This window comes from Sminthopsis crassicaudata, chromosome X (genome assembly GCF_048593235.1).
Source record: "Sminthopsis crassicaudata isolate SCR6 chromosome X, ASM4859323v1, whole genome shotgun sequence".
Lineage (NCBI taxonomy): Eukaryota > Metazoa > Chordata > Mammalia > Dasyuromorphia > Dasyuridae > Sminthopsis > Sminthopsis crassicaudata.
In genome coordinates, this window is record NC_133623.1 from 9,427,064 (window position 1) to 9,443,003 (window position 15,940).

Consider the following 15,940-nt stretch of genomic DNA (forward strand, 5'->3'; position numbering starts at 1 on the left):
CTCCTCTCTGACTTAGTTTCCTCATGTGTAAAATAAGTTGGAGAAGGAAATGGCAAATCACACCAAGAAAAACCCAAATGCAGTCACAAAGATTTGGACACAATCAAATTTGGACACAATCAAATAGCTTTTACTTAATTATCAAATCAAAACAATCATTTCTGGAAAAGGGGGGGGGAGGTCAGTCAATTGCCAATCTCTTCTCACAGACTCCACTCACTATTTTCCAGCGGCTTTGTAGACCAAAACACCCCTCCCTGGACACCACTTTTAGGACTGACTTGGAAACCTCCATTTGGCTCATTTCATTTCAGGGAACTGCATCCGAAAAAAGCTGAATCAGAGGCAGGGAAATGTGGGTTCGAATCGACTACTTACTGGCTCAGAATGCTCGCCACCCCCAGGTAGGTGCAGAAGGAGACTGCCATTTTCAGACACATTCTTCGCGTGACTCGGATTTGCTTGACTGTTTCCTTGGCCACCAGGGCAGTTTTTCATTCTGGGGGTTAGGGTGGGGAGAGAGTTACAAAGGGAGTGAGGGCATAAAGAGCATGATACAAAAAATAAATAAATAAAAGCGAGGCAAGGAAGTATTTGAAAAAGGTTTTGGAGAGAGCAGAAGAACATTCAGAAGGGGACACAGAGAAGCATTAGTCTGACTGTTCAGTATCCTCTCTGAAGAAAAGTAATAGAGTTTCATCTAGAACTCTCTTTTTCTGTCCTTTGCATATGGAAATGTCCATGCCTGTCAAATTCATAATGGACACAAAACAAGGCACTGCATGTTTGGGACGGGAGACAGCTGACCCTGCACTGTATTCTGGGTCTTCTACCTACTACTTGTGTGACTCTAAATCACGACATTTCTCTCAGCCTCTGTTTCTTAGACCAAATACTTGCCAAGGCCCCGTGCTGCTGCACAGCTATGGGCCCACGAGCTCTCTCCGTTCCTTGGCGTCCTTGTCCGTGGAGGAGAGCACAAGTGGCCATGATCTCGAAGGTTCCCGGCAGCCGGCTTTACTTAGGAAGCTTTGACAAAGGAACAGCAAAAAGAAAAGTTCAAGGCTTGTGCTGGCTCTCTTCCTGCTATAAATCATGTTTGGAGGAGTTTGCCAGTCAGAAACAACAACTCAAACCCAACAGCCCTCTGGGTAGTTTTCCATTTAAATGTGGCATGTTTTTCTTGCCTGGGAATTGCAAGTATTAAACTCAATTTATCATCATTGGATTCTGCTGGGCTAAGTGGGCAGAGCCAGAGCGCTTGGGCCACAGGCCCCCATCCAGGGTGTATCAAGGACTGGTGACTCACTTAGCCATTTATTCATTTCAGAGCTCCCTTCAGGTACCTGAGGCCATCACAGGAAGGAGCTATCCATTAAAGACCAAAGAAAAACAGGACACATTTGAACACATACCCCTCCTGTTAATCAATCATTCGATTGGGCACCGGCTGGGTGGCTAGTGTCCAGACAGGAAGCTCAACAAAGGGGTGATCCCTGGCCAAGGTTGGGAGATTTGCCACCCCATTTTGCAGTTCCCCTCCCCACCAATCCTGCTCTCTGGGGCTATCTCCAAAGAGCCTTGCTGTCCTTAGATGGTCAGAGCCCAAGCTAGTATAGAAAGGCAGAGAGATCAAAATTGTGGGCCTCTTCTCCCCCCTGATTCCCCGGTCCTCCTGAAGGGACTAATAAGTGAAAGACTGGAGATTCCCCGCCCTGGGGACATCATAACTCTATTGTAATAGAAGAAACTGAGAAGTGCTGAGACCCAAAGGAATAAGTCTGGGATTGGGAGCTGGACAGAGCCTTCCGAAGCACCGAGCCCAAGGCTTCTTCCTCTGCTTTGGGCCCTGGGCCTGCTTGGCATGCCCAGTCTGGGTAGGCCTCCAGATCGCTGTCAGAATCATGCTTCTCAATTCACAGATATAATACACAATATAATAATACAATGATATATAATGCTATAATAGAATAATAATAATAGAATAAAATATACAGGATCACAAAAGAAATCATTTAAAAACTTAAAGAAGACCAATTACATTCAAGTACAGTTAACAAAGTTTGCAGCTCGTGGAGAACTTCACCCATCAAGCCAACAGTTGACCTGCAATATACAAATAATAGATTTCAACGGCTACAAATGTCAGTTGACATCACAGAGACAGGCACGTCAAACTATCCTACTGCCATATTTCTCTACTAGTGGCAGGCTGGCACCATTCAGACACAGGCAAAAATAGCTCAACCCTATCTTTGGGGTAGGGAGAATAATGATGTTATCAAAGCAAACGCAAGAAGTAAATGGTAATTTTGTTTTGTTTTGTTTTGTTTTGTTTTGTTTTGTTTTTTAACAAATACCTGTGGACAATGCCAGATCCCAACCAGGCCTCCCTTTTTGCAACACCACTTCAAACAAAGTAAATTTAGTGTGTTGTGTGCATCTGACTCAGAGACAAATTAATCTCAAGTGTCTAATGTTCAAACTCTGGCTAATGTCAGAAGTACCCAGAAGCCCTTGGCATCAGTTTGTGTTTGGAAATTACTGGTGACACATGAATAATCAAGATAGAAACATATTTGATGGTTGGAATGAAGAAGTTGAAGGTTGTTGCACAGTCAGAAAGAAATATGGACATGTATTAGAGAGAATCACGGATCTGGTTCCAGGACACCTGACTTATATGACTTTGGCAGGTAATCCCTGTACTCTGGGCTTCAGTTTCCCCATCTTTAAGTAAATTGACTAAAATAAATAATCTCAAGGGTCCCTACTCACTTTAAACACTTATCACATTTGTTGGAAGAGATAAGAACAATAGCCAGGAATTTTTGATATTTGAGTTTGCTCAAATCAAATGTCAAAAAGAGCTATTTGATTCTGCTGATATTTAGAAATATTATCTTAACTCAAAGTTATAAAAAAGAAGTGAACAGAATCCATTTCAGGGGCTTTTGTTTTCATCGGAGTAGCTATTCAACCCATTGAGGTGACAGTGTTCCTGTGACTCAGCAGTCTTCCAAAGTTGCCTGTTAGGGTAATCCTTGGACAAGTGTCATGGAGTCCATTACAGGGACTCTAAGAAAAGTCCATCTATCTGGAAAGCATCTAGAATTCCACGAGTATCCATAGACTTTGCCAATAAACCTAGGGTGGCCTTCATACTCAGAGGCGCCATGGGAGTGGGATCGCATGTGCCCACCTTAAAGTGTCAGATGGTGACGTTCCGATCAACTTTTGTCCTTTTCTCAAGTCCATCCTTTGTCTGGGAAGACATTTTGTGGTGGAGTTTTAATCCATTTTAAATCACCAGAGGAGTACTTGAATTTAATATCCTTCTACAAATATGCACAAGTTATTTGCATGCATATGCTGCTCGAGCAGGAGATAAAATCCATATTTCCTAGCAGCAGAATAATGATGCTGTGATGACAGGAGCAAACAAATAATTATACACACTGTTCATTGCTTAACTGCTCAATCATTAAGAATAAGAATTTTAAAGCACGCCAGGAAAACAAATATCAGGGAGATACCATTGGATGTTAGCATTATGTTACATAAGGATTAAAGACAAACAAAGTCAGAGGGCCCTGCGGCTGGGCCATATGAGGAAAGCTTGAAAGATGTAGAAATGTTTAGCCCAAAGAAGAGAAGATTTGGACGCAGGGAGAGTGGGACACGCAAAATAGCTGTCTTCATGTATGTGAAAGGCCGGCCAACCTCTCCAAGGGGGCTGAGGGTATGTTCTGCTTGGTTCCAGAGGACAGAAGGGGAACAATGGATGGGAGTTATAGAGAGACAGATTTGGAGTTGATGGGAGAAAAAAAAAAGCATCCCAACCATAAGGGCATTAACAAAACAGAAATGGATTGTATTTGGAAGGAAGGAAGTTCCCCTTCCCTGAAAGTCTCAAGGCAAGAGCATCAATGACCACATGTCAGGTATCCCATGCTCCAAATGGGCTATTTAGTAAGGTATAGAGTCAAGTCTCTTCTAACCCCAAGAAGTGGTGACCCATCCTCACATATGCCCTCAAATCAAGCAATTATTAATTATTTATTATGTTCCAGGCACTGTACTGAGTGCTGAGAATACGAAGAAAAAGAAAACGTAGCCTTTGCCCTCTAGGAGTCTACAGTCTACCGGGGAGCCAACATACAAACAACTATGTGATTTAGCAAGATATTTATAAGGTAAATGGGGAGATCATCTTAGGGGGAGGGCATAAACATTAAGGCATCTTGCAGGAGATGAGACTTTTCCTGGGACTTGAAGAAAGCCAGGAAAGAAAGGGAAGTGGAGTATCTTGTGTGAGGAATCACAAAATAACCAGAGTATGTGGTGGGAAGTAAAGTATAAGAATATAGGAAAGGGAGGAAGGGGCTAGCTTGGGAAAGGCTTTTTGAAGAAAAGCAGATTTTATATTTGATCATGGACATAACAGAGACATAGTAGCTTGCTGAGTGTGTGTGTGTGTGTGTGTGTGTGAGAGAGAGAGAGAGAGAGAGAGAGAGAGAGAGAGACAGAGACAGACAGAGACAGAGAGAGAGAGAGAGAGAGAGAGAGAGAGAGAGAGAGAGAGAGAGAGAGAGAGAGAGAGAGAGAGAGAGCAGCTCTGTGCTTTAGGAAAGTGACAGCTGAGCAGAGAAAGGAAATAGGGAGCGTATGAGGCAGGTAGACCTCCCAGAAGGCAATGGTCCAGGCATGAGATAATGAAGCCTTACACCGGGGTGCTGGCTGTATCAGAAAAGAAAAAGGGATCTAAAGAAGAGATGTTATGAAGATAGAAATGATGGGTCTTGGCAATTGTCGGATAGGTGGAATGAGAGAGTGAGGAGTTAAGGAGGACACTGAGGTCATGAACCTGGGTAAATAGTGCCATCCTTGATAATAGAAGGGAAGATTGGAAGATGACAGGATTGAAGGGGAAAGAGAGCGAGTTCAGTTTTGGTAGCGTCCGGCTTAAGATGTCAGTTTTAGCTGTCCAACATGAAGTTGGAAAGAAGAGACTGGAAGACAGTAGAGAAGGTAGGGCTGGATATACAGATATGGAAATCCATCTTCACAAAGATGATAATTAAATCTATGGCAGCTAATGAGGTTAGGGTTAGCCCTGAAGAACAAGCAGAGGGTCCAGGACTAACTTGTGGAAGATGCCTATGGTTACTGGGAATGACCTGGATGATGATCCAGCAAAGGGCATGAATCAGTAGTCAGAAATACAAGACGGTCTCGCATATTTCTTGAAGTTTAGTCTATTCCCCTGTCTTTATTAAATGCTCATCCTACTTTTAAATAATAATAAAACCCCAGGTGTAGTGACAAAAATGACATAGTTCAGTGGAAACCAGTGCTGGCTAGGCTCACTACAGATTTATCTTTTATACTCTCAACTGTGCCCTCACAGAAGTCAAGTAGTCCTTTACTACTCCCTAAGTGATTCATGCCCCAATTCCATACAGAGACTATTCAAAAACATTTTCCTATTTCTTTAAGCATCTCATACCACCAACTGTCCCTTCTCTTAGATGAGGACTTCCCCTCATCCTTTGCTGAGAAAATCGAGGTCATTTGTTGTGAGCTCCCTTTTTTTCCCCTTTTCTATAACCCACAAGGCCCTGACATCATACTCCATTCTCTCCTTTATGCTAGTCTCTGATTCTGTTCCATTTTCCTTCCCAAGGCTAACCTATCTACACGTGCCTCTGATCCTATCCACTCCCATCATTTCCAACAGATTGTTCTCACGAGTATCTGACACTTCTTCTCCCACCTTCAATCTCTCCCTATCCAGTGGATCCCTCTCCATTGCTTATAAACACAGCCGAGTCTTATTTTGAAAGGAAAAAAAAATCTTGAGATCCTAGCATCACCTCAGACTAGATCTCTTCCTCCCTGTGGCAGCAAAACTTCTGGGAAAAAAAGATGTCTACACTTAACCTTCCCCTTTGCTCTTAATCACTTCTCCCCCTTTCTAGTATGGCTCACGATTTCATCATTCAGCTGAATTGTTCTGTCCAAAGTTGTCAAATCCAGGGACCTTTTCTCAAGTCTCATCCTTCTGAACATCTCTGAGACCTGTGACATTTGGATCACTTTCTCCTACTGGACAAGTTTGTCTCATTGGGTTTTGTGACTGGATTCTCTCTCCATTTCAGGTGTATCCTTCCTATCATTATTCCCATCATTTTAACCACAGGTTTCCCAGGGCTCTTTCCTGAGCCCTCTTCTCTTCTCCATTTAATGTTTGTTGACCCCATCAGCTTCCATGAGCTGAATGAGAGTGTCTACGAGGATGACTCCCAGCTTTAGGGACAGATTCTTAATCTCTCTTCTGAATTCCAGTTGCACATTTTCAATTGCCTTTGGGACATTCTAAACAGGATGGCCTGTGTGTATCTCAAAACAACATGCCTAAACTGAACTTATCTTTCCTTTCAAACCCAGTCCTCTTCCAAACCTGCCTATCTTAGTCAAGGCCATCACCACGCTTCTCTTCACTCGGGTCTGCAAATGAGTCACCATCACTTGGCTCTCCGTCACTGCTCATATTGTCATTTACACCTTCACGATATCTTCTTTCTCCCTCATAAAGTCACCATCCTAATTTAAGTCCGTATAACCTCTTTAATGGACTGTTCCAATGGATCTCCTTGATTTAAGTATCTTTCCATTTCAATCCATTTTCTATCCAGCTGCCAAAGTGATTTTCCAAAAGTGTGGGTCCAACAATGTCACCTCGCTGATAAACTCCAGTGGTTCCCTACTATATCCAGGATCATTTTTTTTGGCATTTAGAGCCCTACACAAGCATGTCCTACCGTATTATCCCAGCCTAATTCCAGCATACATACATTCACACAATAGGGGGATACATGTATATGTATCAAAACATGTACATCTGTATCTATATTCATGTATATTTATCTATCCATCCATCCATCACCTATCTATCTACCTATTCATTTATCATCTCTATATCCATCTAATTATCTATCATCCCTCCATTTTTTTATTCATCTTTCTAACCATCTATCTATCATCTAGGTACACACACACACACACACACACACACACACACACACACACACACTTCTTGTTGAGGCACTCTTAATAATGTAGGAGTCTTGGCGTTCCCTTGAGTGCTCAGACCCACATCTTTTGCTCTTTGTGGTCTCTGGGAACAATTGTGACAGGGGTGAGTGATTAGAGGAGTCTCGTCTGAGTCTCTTCTTGTCATTCCCACCCCCTTGCGAGCCAGTTGGGAAGGGGGGACTTCCAGCATCTCTTCCACTATAGATCACCCTCAGTGTACAAGTTAAGACTTTCAGGGCTCCTTGCCATCTCTTCCTTCTGTTTTCTATATTCTTTTACTCATGAATTTCATATTTCCTCCCATCCTGGTGGCTTTCCTCATTCACTAACGACTGAGTTATTTTCTAAGTCCGAAGATCTTTCCTTCTTTTGGCTGGTTTCCTGGGCTAGAGATAATCAGGGACGTAGGTTGAAGGAAGTGGAACATTGTTTTCTTGTCCAATCCCTCCCTCGGTCTGTTTTCCCCCTGGAATGTTGAGGAGTCTTGAGGAGAACCAGGTGTGGGGGTGAGGGAGAGAAGTGGATGAAAGTGGAAGACTAGGGGACGAATATTCTGGGACACCAAGAAAGCCATGGGACTAAATGCTCTTCAGCTCAAAGGACACACTGCAAAGGGAGATCATTTCTCCAGGCTAGCTCTTTGCTTCACGAAACCATGAGGTCCCAAGCTGCCCCATGATGTACCGTTGGCTGCCTATCTACAATGCCCAGTGTTTAGCAGGCAAAAAGAACACTGAGTTTGGAGACCAAAGAGGACTTGGGTGTGAATCCTCGTTTGGACAGGACTTATGAACTTGAGAAAGCCACTTAACATCCCTGAGCCTCAGACTCTTTGCCAATAAAAGTAAAGGGTTCAGTGAGCTAGCTCTTAAGGCCCTTTGTGCTTGAAACTCATGGTGCCGGGATGCACTGACGGTTAGTGTAAGGCCTTGGAGTTGTCCCAGCATGGGGAAGTTCTAAGACTGAGACAAATAACCAGAGCCATAACCAGGAGATTTTGTGCCTGGTTTAGACAAGCATCACCGAGCCATGTCTGATGTAGCCCAAGGGGGGATTCGGGCGAAGCTGGGCTATCACTGGGGGTGCTGCTGACTGGATGTGGGAGAAGAGAGGAAAAAGAAATTCTTCTCTCTATGACCTGTTGCTTTTCTCTTACTGAGTTCTATCAGCAATCTCTAAATTCAGGCCTCCGGAGGTCAAAGCCCCAGTTCTCCTGCCTATGCTACTGCCTGCCCTGAGGAAAGCTAGAGAAAGAGGCCAAGAGATATTCTCTCTAGGGCCCTGCTGGATGTTTCTGGATCCACTTGGGAAGTGGGGCCTCAGCTTTATCTTCTGGTACCTTTACTCTAAGTTTTTGAGGTAATGACTGGGGGGCAGAATAGAAAGAGTACTGGGCTTGGAGTCAGGCAGATATGTATTGGAAACAAACCTCAGATGCTTACTAGTTGTGCAACCATGAGCAAGTCATTTAACCTATGTCTGTCTCAGTTTCCTCAACTGTAAAATGGGGATCATGATAGCACTTACCTCCCTTAGATATACATATATGTGTATATATATATATATATATGCACTTGACCATTCTAAACATGCTATACGAATGTTAGCCATTATTTTTTATATTAATAATTACCCCCTCTAAGTCTGTCTATGGAAGCCAGAATGACACACTTGCTAAAACTCCCCAAGAAGCCCCACAGGAATCCTGATGGATTAGACATGTACCTTCTCTATCCCTCAAGATAACTCCTAGTTAACTCTCTTCTCTGCCAGGCAAAGATGGCCCACCGCTAGGCTTAGTGGAATAACAGCTCTGGACAATGGCGAGGATCTAAAATCTTTGACTTGGGAGAACAAGTTCTTCCAGATGTATTCTTCTTTCTGAGCCATGTAGTCAAGCACAACAAGACCCCTTGAGCAGAATCTCTTTTCCCATTGGTAAAGAGATTGTCTCAGCCTTCATTTCGAGTCACTCACCTTTTCCCGCTTTCCTTGGATGTGCCCTCCCTTTATGTTAACAGGCCATCTGTTAACAGCAGCATCTTCTCCTAATTTTCAATCTCATGACCACATTGCATGCATTTTCCTCTTGGCTTTTATATTTTAACCCATTTCTCTTCATTTCTAGAGTATTTGAGTTCATATTTATGGTCCCAGATCAGCATGTGCTAGGGCTTGAAGGAGACTGAGAAGTCAGCTAGCTGAAGGTTCTCATTAGGTATTAGGTCAAGAGGACAGCCGTTTGTGAAGCTGGCCAAAATGGTGGAAGTAAGATAAATCCTCGCTGTCAATATTTTGGCAACTCTTAGGTGATTTTGGAAAGTGCTAATTTAGTAAATATCCTCTAGGCTTACCAGGTGTCTGAGAACAGGATGTGCCAGTCCCACCTCGGAAGGCTCCTCACCCGCTTGCCCCAATCATTACAGAACGCTGGCTTTATGAACACTGGCTAATGGTTCCAAAAGACCTTCAGCTTTTCTAATGAAGACATTTTCCACTTAAATTCTTGATTTTTCCAAACTTCTGCCCATCTTCTTTGTGGCAATTTATATGAAGGTGAAAACTCCAGTTCGTCAATTAGATTGTTACAAAAGGGTAGTGCTTCTTCCCAAAATACACAGAAAGCCAACAAATAATGTCATACATTATTTATATTGTATGTTATTATAACATAACTGTTATCTGGGTATTGTATTTGTTAATTTAACAAGAAAGGTATCCATCGTATATTGTTTACAATGCTACATAGACTAAAAGGAAATTATTCTGCTTTTTAGCTTAGTAACTAGCATTGGAGTTGTTGTTTGAACAAAGTGAAAGAGAATTTTGATAAAAACAGTCTAATGAGCAGAAAGGATTTTTTTTCCACAAGAGGAAAACACAAAGGCTCACTCAATAATTATTCGGGAAATTGGTGCATCTTTAAGTTGACCACAATGCAAACTGCTGTTTTTGCTATTATTTTCATAATGAAAAAAGTCTCTTGTTAAATATGAGAATTCTCAGAGGACAATACAGCAAGAATGAGCCCTACATCTCAGGCGGAGGGGGAGGGCTGTGAGTGGTGAGATTAGATGGGAGTTCTCTCTCCCACCGGCACCTCCTGCAGACATCAGTCAATATGTCTGTTAATCTACCTATTTGGATTGAGTGACTGATATCACCACAACGCAGTCAGTGTCCTATAAAAATCATCGCTGAAAAATGTGAAGTTATGGGTGGACATCATTTCTTTAGTTAAGTTCATAAGCCCAGAGGTAAAAATCCAACTTTTTTTTCCAGTTCCACCCAGGTAGAAAGCAGACAACTTCTGAACTTCAGGACAAATGATGTGTATTTTTAAATATCAAGAGACAAAGGAGGAGGAAGAGAAAGAAGAGGAGGAGGAGCTCCTTAGAGAAGATGGGAATTGGGGAGGCATTTCAGACAGACAGAACCAACATGTGTGTATATATATATATATATATATATATATATATATATATATATATATATATATATATATATATATATATATATATTTACATATACATATATATTTACATATACATATATATATATATTTTTTTTTTTTTTTTTGAGGCTGGGGTTAAGTGACTTGCCCAGGGTCACACAGCTAGGATGTGTTAAGTGTCTGAGGTCAGATTTGAACTCAGGTCCTCCTGAATTCAAGGCTGGTGCTCTATCCACTGTGCCACCTAGCTGCCCCCACCAATGTATATTATTTCAGAAAAGGGGACATGATGAACATAATGTTTTAAAATTTTAGTCCATCAGATCAGTTGGACAAGGGAAATAATGGGAGACAAGTTAGGTAACCACACTGTGGCAATATGAGAATGAGATGAGACTAGACAAGAAAGGAGTGAGATCCTAAACATTGCCAAAGAAGAATCAACCGGGCTCGTAAAGGTATAGTGGATGAGTGAGCTAAATATGCCTCCTGGTGAGGAAAATGGGAATGCTATTGGCAGAGATGAGCAAAAGGGGAGAAAGAAGTGCAATGGGATATTCTTTTCTAGTCATTGCAGGAAGTCTGTCTAGAGGATGTGAGCTGAGGGTAATCTCAGTAATGTGGGGGGGTGGGGGAAAGGAAGGGCCAGAGGACACTGTTGGGGTTTCTGTTAAGAGCCCTGAAGAGCATTCTAGCCTGCTTTTGCCTTTTGATCTATTTCATGGTGTACTAATGACCTACTTTTTAAAAAAAGTTCTTCCTTTTGCCGCTGAATTCATTGTTCAACAAGGCATCATGAAGCGTCACGTAGGGGACCCCTGATCACCTTCATGGTTTCTTGTCATTTTTACAGTGCTATTTCAACAGTTTTCTTTAACCTCCTAATAAAGATTCACCTTTCTTTGTAGAAAGTTCTGCTACCTACAGGACCGAAACAGAGAGATTTCTTTAATGTTGAGGACAAAGGCGGCTCCTTTGATTTAAAAACACTTTTCAGAAGAGCACACCATGGGAGGGAACTTGTATCTTTAGGCTGAGTTTCCTCTGTGAGCCGATGCTGGGCGTTCCTGTTAGTTGCCATTGCTTTGGACTTTTTCTTCATTGAATTTTTCTAGAGGAGTGTGACAAACACATTCCCATCCTGAGTTGAGGTAACATTAGAAATCTTCGCATGCGGGTTCCCAATTGACCTAGAGCTTCTGAATCTGAAGAACTGGATCCTAATGCAAAAGCCATTTTTCATGTTACTGTAACCATGGTTAGTTGAATCCCATTTGTTTATTTACCTAGTATGAAAGGGCATTCAAATGATCTCACATGTCATACTTCAATACCGAGGAGGTCTGTGCCCTCATTGGTGTGGGTACTCCCTCCAATGTGATGTGGCTACTCTCTCTAGTAATGCAAATCATGACTCATTTAGGCCTTTACGTCTTGTTTGGCTTGTGTTCATATCAAAAGATCTTGGGCTAATAAATTTAGAGGCGAAAGAGACTTCTTGGAGATGATCAAATATAATCCTCTCATTTTACAGATGAAGAAATAAAAGCTCAGAAATTTCAAATATCCTCACAGAGATCCTCTAGCACTTTGGCCTTCCATGGAGGGCTGCTACTATTCACTCAATTCAATTTTGGAGGGATTCGCTAAACATTTCCTATGTGCCAGGCACTGTGTACTCTCTTAGGTACTAGGGATACAAAAACATAAATAGGCTTTTGCTCTGCTCCAAGAATGCTTGGAGTCTTACAGTATGGAAAACAAGTGGAAAGATATTTAAGTACCAATTTTATACCAAGAAGCTACAAAATTATATCGGGGAGGGGAGGGAGAGGAGGAAAGCCTTAAGAAATAGAGAGATGGGGAAGGATTCTGGGAAGAAAAACAAGATTATGAAAAAAGGTATCCAACTAGAAAATTCTTAATTTCGAAAATAACTCTTTGAAAATTAGAACTGTGCCAGGGAAAATCAGTGAAGCTATGAGACCAAGAAATAACAAAACAGAATATGAAGAATGAAAAAATAGAACAATGTGAAACATAAGAAAAACCACAGATCTGGAGAACAGATTGAGAAGAGAAAATATAAGAATAATCGCACTACCTGAAAGTCGTGATCAAAAAAAGAACCTTGAAAGAAATAATCCAAGAAAATTGTTCTGGAGTGATAGGACATGAGGGGAAATTAAAAATAGAAAAAAATCTACTCATCACCACCACAAAGAGATCCTTTGTGGAAAATACATAGCGATGTGATTGCCAAATTTCAAAAGCTCCAGATCAAAGAGAAAATTTGCAAGAGACAAGCAAAAACCAATTCAAATATGCTGGAGTTACAATTAGAATTAAGAGCAGCCACCATAAACGACTGCGAATCCTGAAATCATTTATACCAAAAGAACTAGGCCTGCATCTAAAATATCCATATCCAACAAAATTATTAGGGATATTTTCTTTCTTTTTTTCTTTTTTTATTAATTTTATAATTATAACATTTTTGACAGTACATATGCATAGGTAATTTAGGGATATTTTCGAATGAAAAATGGACATTCTACAAACTTGCAGATTTTCAGGAGTTTCTTTCAACCAAACCCTAACACAATAGAAAATTTAACACCTAAGAGCCAATATCCAATGATTAATTTCAAGGAACTTAACATGGACAGATTGTTTATGTCTTTTACATAGAAATGTATGCCATATGCTTAAGATTAACACTGGGAAGCTCAAAAATATTTATACAAATGAAATGAAGAGGAATAATAAACACAGAGGCATTAGAGGGAGGGTGGGGAAGAGACCTGGTAGTTCTAAAAACCTACTCACATCGAGAATGGGTTAAATAGGCAACACTACGCATATACCATTAAAGGTAAATCCTCCAAAATCTATAAGGAAATACAAGGAAAGGGATGGGTAAAGGGCAAAGCAAAGGGTAGAAAAAGAAAACAAGGGTGGAGGGAGGTTAACGAATAGCAAGACAAATTATGGTGAACAATTAAAGTAGAAGAGCTAGCAGGGATAGGAAAGAAGAGATATACACAAATACAATAAGGCTCAAGAGTTAAGTTTTTTAGGAAAAAAGTATGCAGAGTAATTATTGATTTTAGACAAAGTCAAACCTAAAGATTCAATCAAGAGAGAAAACTACATTATTTGTCAGCCATACTAATATTGTTATAGATTAATGTTTAAATATGGGTAAATGTATATGTATATGTGTACATATGTGTGTGTGAATATATGTAGATATATGTTGTACATTTTGTGTATACAGATATATGGACATGTGTGTGGATCTGTGGAGGGGTGTGAATGTCTATGTGTGTGTGTGTGTGTGTGTGTGTGTGTGTGTGTGTGTGTGTGTGTGTAATGTATGCGTATCTATTAAATATATCCATGCTATGATTTCAGAGAGGCCTAGAGAGACGTACATGAGCTGAAGCTGAGGGAAATGAGCAGATGCAGGAGATCATTGTACACGGCAACAACAAGATTATATGAAGATCAATTCTGACCCATGTGGCTCTTTTCAACAGTGAAATGATTCAGATCAGTTCCAATAATCCTGTGATGGAGAGAGTCATCTGTATCCAGAGAGAGGACTGTGGGAACTGAGTATGGACCGCATTCTCACTCTTTCTGTCGATGTCTGCTTACATTTTATTTTCTTTCTCAAGTTTTTTTTCCCTTCTTGATCTTATTTTTTCTTGTACAGCAAAATAACTGTATGGACATGTATACATATATTGTATTTAACATATACTTTAACATATTTAACATATATTGGTTAGCCTGCCATCTAGGGGAGGGGTGGGGGGAAGGAGGGGAAAAGTTGGAACAGAAGGTTTTGCATTTGTCAATGCTGAAAAATTACACACGCATGTGTTTTGTAAATAAAAAGCTTTAATAAAATAAAAAAATAAACATAAATAAATAAATATATCCATGCTAAACTATAGATTGTTTGGGGAAGTGGGGGAGTATATGTAGATATATATGCATGTTGTATATATATGTACATGTATGTGGTTCTGTGGAGGGGTGTGAATGTCTATGTGTATGTGTATGTGTGTGTGTCTGTGTGTGTATGTGTGTGTCTGTGTGTATCCATTAAATATATCCATGCTATGATTTCAGAAAGGCCTGAAGAGACTTATATGAACTGATGCTGAGTGAAATGAGCAGAACCAGGAGATCAATGGACACAGCAACAACAAGACTATATGATGATCAATTCTGATGGATGAGGGGGAAAGTGGGGGAGATGAAAAGGGATAAAAAGAATAACATTTTTAAAAGTGCACAGTAGATTGCAATTATATTTTGAATGCTCCCTGATACTCTGCTGGGCACATGACAATGTGCTGTTCTGTTCTATTTTGTTTTCCTTTTCTGTCTTTCTTTTTTTCTATTCTGTTTTTTTTTTAATAAACAGAACTTTTAAAAAAGCAGAGACAAGTGAAAGTCCCATGGAGGAGTTTGAAATGAAGCTTCTGAAGCAAGGCATGAAGAAACTCAGGAACTTCAAACACTGGGAAGGACTTGACAGAACATTGCAGGCATGTGTTATAGCCTATATAAAGGCCTGGAAGTGGGAGGTAGAATGACATGCATGGGGAACAGCATTTGCTATCTGACCAGTCCATATTCTTCTCTGATCATGTATCTCCTGGATGACATCTTTATCTGGCCAATGTTTGTGTGACTGGAGCTTTCCATAGCATTCATTTGCTTTTCATCCATCAGGGAAGTGGAAATAGGGAATTGGTAGGAATTACCTGGCTCTGTAAAGTGATGAGGATCCCATTGAGCTGTACTTGAAAAATGTAATACTGGAATACTATTCAGCTTTTTGATATACTACAATAACCTCGTATATAAGAGAGGAAGCCATGCTATGGAAAACCCATTTGGACAATCTGATGTGACAGAGAAATTCTTCCCTCTCGCTTCCTCTCTCTCCCTCTCTCCTCCCCTCTTGTCTCTCTCTCTTTCTCTTTTTCTCTCTCTGTCTTTCTTTCTTTCTTTCCTTCCTTCCTTCCTTCCTTCTTCCCTCCCTCCCTCCCTCCCCTCCCTCCCCCCCCCTCCCTCTCTCTCTCTCTCTCTCTCTTGTCTCTCTCATTCTCTCTCTCTCTCTCTCTCTTGTCTCTCTCATTCTCTCTCTCTCTCTCTCTCTCTCTCTCTCTCTCCTCTCTCTCTCTCTCTCTCCCTATCTCTCTCTCTCTCTCTCTCTCTCCTCTCTCTCTCTCTCTCTCTCTCTCTCCCTATCCCTCTCTCTCTCTTGTCTCTCTCATTCTCTCTCTCTCTCTCTCTTGTCTCTCTCATTCTCTCTCTCTCTCTCTCTCTCTCTCTCTCTCTCTCCTCTCCCTATCTCTCTCTCTC

The 15,940-nt window shown here is 41.1% G+C and overlaps 1 long non-coding RNA gene across 1 annotated transcript in view; it reads right to left on the reverse strand.

Moving 5' to 3' along the window:
- Window positions 1-384: 384 nt before the first annotated feature.
- LOC141548206 (uncharacterized) overlaps window positions 385-15,940 on the reverse strand; it is a 246,360-nt gene continuing 230,804 nt past the window's right edge. Inside the window, exon 6 of the long non-coding RNA XR_012483847.1 lies at window positions 385-499. This is a non-coding gene — a long non-coding RNA (uncharacterized LOC141548206). The remainder of the gene's footprint in view (window positions 500-15,940) is intronic.